Below are 5,231 nucleotides of genomic sequence, written 5' to 3'. Positions count from 1 at the left end.
TTCACAAGTCTAGAAATTCTGAAAACTACTGGGCAGTTGTGAAGAGTTCCACCCATCAGTAGGGAAATGGTTGCATATGTTCTTCATAACTGTTGGCTCTACTCTTTCTGAGGTCCCTTATCCTGTGTATAAATCTGAAGAGAACAACTGAGAATTTCAGCTTACTTCCCACTTAATGAAGGTTGGAGTCCAGGGATTATTTTAAGTCTCAAACAGTCAGAAGCTTCTTGAATCCATATTCATGCTTTACTTGGTGGTATAAATCTCTCTAAAATGTAGTCAGATTTTCATGTATTTGATTTCAGTGTATTCCACGCTCCAATGGCCACATCTGCAGTTGTAGTCAAGACATGGCTTTCTCTGTATGTCTAGTCATAGGCATATGGAGCCTGTTAGACTTCATTGGGATAAGCTTATTCTCTTTTCACTTTCCCCTTAGTCTCCTTTCCTGGAGCCAGTTATTTCAACTGAAAGGGTATATTTGGAGCTATTTTAATACACTCAGAAAGTTTAATAACAGCTACTTGCTACTTCCTTAAATCAGTTATTCACTAGAGATTATATTTCAAGCGGACTTTGTGGGGTGCCTGGGTGGCTCAGTCAGTTAAGTGTTCAACTTTGGTTCAGGTCATGATCTCGCAGTTTGTGAGTTCAAGCCCCACATCGGGCTCTGTGCTGACAGCTCAAAGCCTGGAGCCTGTTTCAGAGTCTGCTTCTCCTTCTCTCTCTGCCCCTCCTGCCTTGCACTCTGTCTCTCTCTCAAAAATAAATAAGCATTAAAGAAATTAATTGGACTTTGTTTCTCAAAGAATGTCTTCACATTATATATTACTATCTGGCACTAAAAGGTTATTTGTCTTTTCTAACCTATCAAGTTCTTGAATTGTTAATTATCTTATTTTCACATGAAAACAAATATTGTTTCTGAGTTTTTTCAGGAATATCTTGTCAAATGTATCCAATAGTAATAAATAATGCTTTTCACCCTTTTTAGAATTACAATCATTGCATTCCTTATCCACCTTTCAAATTATTGCAGGTGATACTTTCACCATTTCTTTTTTCTTTTTTTTTTTTTACTCTATAACATGAACCACTGTGGTTCCAATCTTTAGTAACAGTGCCCTCACCATCTGCCACCTGAACTTTATGCTAATGTCTCCTATTTTCATTTTTTCCCCCTTAACATCAAAACCCCATTACTGGTGTCAATTTCTATACTCAGGATAAGCTACATTATAATGTAGAAACAAGGAGCTCAGAGATCTCACTGCTATTAAATAACAAAGGTTTATTTCTCATTCATGCTACTTTGTCTTGAGACAAAGTATTATCCCCTCAATCTAGATTGGTATCCATATTGTCCCCTCAATCTAGAATATAACAGACAGAAAACTCTCTCTGGAACATTCCTTGTTGTGATTGGCAGGAGGATGGAGGTTATGACAGGGTGTGCACCAGATCTTAAAGTCATCATCAGAAAGTGACTCACATAATTTCTACTCACATTTTATTGGTAAAGCAAATTAAAAATCCTGAACTACATTCAAAGAACTGGGAGGTACAATTTTACCATTTGCCAAGAGGGTGGCAGGAAATCAAATATATATGAGCATCTCTAGTTTATATCATGTATGAAAAATATTTCCAAAATATTCAAGGAATTAAAAAACGATAACTTGATAATATTTCTGCCTCTAAAATTGGCAAATGTATAAAAAGATAAAAATTCCCCGATTTAGCAAAAGGTCATGAAGCAATTATTTTCATTTACTAAATACAATGCAAGTGGGAAAATGGAATGCTATAAAATTTCTGTAGGGAACTTTGGCAATATCTATTAATTCTTGGGTCTTCTAAGTAATTTGTAATTTGACTCAATAATACTCAAAATAGAAATTCTATTTCTAAGCTGACATATGGACACATATTTCTTGTGCAGAAAGTGTAGAATTCCTTGTAGTAGTATTTAGAGTGACCAAAATACAAATGTTCAACAATAGAGAAAAGGTTAAATTCATTTTAACATGCCTCCATTGTGAAATTCACTGTGCAACTATTTAAGTTATATTTTATAGAATCCTGGTATAGTCTTGGGATACAAAGCACATGAAAATAAGAAAAAGAAGGGGCACCTGTGTGACTCAGGTGTTTAGTGTCCAGCTTCAGCTCAGGTCATGATTTCATAGTTTGTGAGTTTGAGCCCCATGTTAGGCTCTGTGCTGACAGCTCAGAGCCTGGAGCCTTCTTCGGATTCTGTGTCCCCATGTCTCTCTGCCCCTTCCCTGCTTGTTCATTCTCTCTCTCTCTCTCTCTCTCTCTCTCTCTGTCTCTCTCTCTCTCTCTCTTTCACAAAAATAAATATTTTTAAAAATTTAAAAAAATAAGAAAAAATATAAATCTCCATTAATAGGAAAGAGGAATAAAGTAATACACCAAGAAAGATGAGCTTTATATACCGTAAATTTAAGGATGGATTTTTCCCCCATAAAACCACTTTTACTAAACTATAGGCAATGCATTTATTTTTAAAATAGAAAAGACTATTAATGAGCATATGTGGGTAATTTCATTTTCATTTTTACAGGGAAATACAATTTCTTTAGGCTTTGAGAATTTACGCTTATATCCCACCATGGACTTTTTTACAACCAGGGTCCCTGGCCCTAGAGGACTTCACATTTCTGAAAATTCTCTTTACAGAATAAGTGAAAATTGCATATAAGTTGAAATTACCCAGGTTTTGATAACTTGGTGTTTTAATTTTCTGCCTTCAGAACTAAGTGCTGTGAATGTTTTGTTGAGCAAACCAAACTTTGTTCTTACTCTCATGGAGCTTACAGGTTAGCAGTAGGTGCAGACATTATTACGTGATCACTAAAAAGTAAAAATGCCACAAGCAGGAGAGGCACATGATGAGTAAATTTGTGGATATTTGACTGACTCAGGGATATAAAAAAAAAGATTCCCTAGATAAAGGGTGAGGTCTGAACAATTAGGAGCTAGGTAAGGATCTGTGGGAAGAGTATTCCATGTAGAAGAATTGGCATGCTCAGATGTCCTGTGCTTTACAGAAGTAGGATGACTGCAAGGGACAGAGCGGTCTGCAAGGCAGGGAGTGAACATTTGTCTCTATCTAGTGAGCAACAGAAAGCCACTGATGATCTATAGTGCAAGTGGGGAGAGTGGAATAATTGTATTTGCACTTGGAATGAGCACTCTGGCTGAATTTTCTTTCTTTTTTTTTTTTAAGTTTTAATTTAATCTTCAGTTAGTTAACATACAGTGTAATATCAGTTTCAGGTGTCAAATACAGTGAATTGACACTTCCATACAATACCCAGTTCTCATGACAGTAATTGCCCTCCTTAATCCCCATTATGTATTGAGCCCATCCCTCCACCTCCTCTCTAGTAACCACCAGTGTGTTCTCTATAGTTAAGAGTCCGCTTCTTGGTTTGCCTCTGTCTCTCTTTGTGTCCCTTTGCTCATTTATTTCTTAAATTCCACATATGAATAATCATGTTATTTGTCTTTCTCTAACTGACTTATTTTGCTTAGCATAATCTCTTGCTCCATTCTTGTCACTGCAAATAGCAAGATATTCTTTTTTGTGGATGAGTAATATTGCTGTGTGTGTGTGTGTGTGTGTGTGTGTGTGTGTGTGTGTGTGATCAATACCGCTTGAGCTATAAAGCCATATAAAATGAGAATCAATGTCACTGGAATTAGCAGAATTAATACACTAAAGAAAAAGAGCTCAGACTCAATTACATATATATATATATATATATATATATATATATATATATATACACACACACATATATATTCGTACATATTTATGTATATATATACATAAATATGTATATATATTTGTATATATATAAATTGTATATATTATTGTATATATATTGTATATATATATTGTATATATATATAAATTGTATATATATAAATATGTATATATTTATGTACATATACATAAATATGTACGAATATATGTATGAATATATGTATGTATGTATGTATACCATCCTGTATGTGTGTGTGTGTGTGTGTGTGTGTGTGTGTGTGTGTGAGTGTGTATTCTGACTACATTTCTCAGGGAATTAAAAATCAAAACTACAATGAGCTATCACCTCACAGCTGTCAGAATGGTGAAAATCAACAACACAAGAAACAACAGGTGTTGGCGAGGATGTGGAGAAAGGGGAACCTTCTTGCACTGTTGGTGGCTATATTTTCTAAAGTGCATTATAGAGCATCAGGAGGAATCTATACAGGTGAATTGGATAATCAGCAAGCCTAGGTGAAGGATGGTGATAGTAGAAGTGTGAAAAAGGAAGCCACGGAGAGATGGAAGGTAGCAAAGAGAAATGATTGGATGTCTTAGTAATGGTTTCTATATGGAAAATGATGGAGGCTATGGTGTACGATAGGATCCATGGTTTCTGATTTGCACACGTAGACAATAGGTGACTGCCTTCGGTAAAATAGTGAGCTTTAGAAGAGGTCTTTGTCGCAACAGAAGAGAAGATGTTTGCCCTAGATGTGTTGAGTTGGAAATACTTATCACATACTCAACAATAGAAGACAATGGATATGGTGGTTTGGAAATTTTAAAAAAGTACATGTATGACAAATGTAATTGTTTTCATTTCTCTTTCCATCTTAAATTTCTTCTTATTTTTTTTTGAGAAAAGCAACTTTTTAAACACCATAGATTTAAAGTTGTTCCCTTTCCCATTTATTTGAAATGCCACGTAAACATTATATAAGAGCCATATTCTGTACATATGTTTGCAGTTATTTTCGACTGATGCTGCACCTTCTATGCTGAAATTATTCTGATTTGCTAACTGGATACACCCTAAACTTTTCAGACAACATTTCCAGGTTCAATTTATGGTTGTGTTTTTTTTACTCCATATTTTAATACTATTAAACTAAATTTATTTAATATGAAAATATTATCTGACTTTAAGGGCATTTTCTTCAATAGAATATTTTTTCAGGAGGAAATGTTGATCATTTTTCCTATGGTCTAGAGCTATCTAATGAAAATAAACATTTATTGAGTGACAGCCCAAGGAATGAATTAATTCAGATCACTGTTAGAAAAAAGATTACTGTTAACATTTCTACAAATAATTAGCATGATAATTTAGAGAAGTTCCCTCATGCTTATGGCAGAACTTGAGACAAATCAGGATTTGAACAAAGGAGAA

This window comes from Puma concolor, chromosome B2 (assembly GCF_028749965.1).
Source record: "Puma concolor isolate L17-30 chromosome B2, mPumCon1.1.hap2, whole genome shotgun sequence".
NCBI lineage: Eukaryota > Metazoa > Chordata > Mammalia > Carnivora > Felidae > Puma > Puma concolor.
This window is presented reverse-complemented; position numbering follows the sequence as displayed.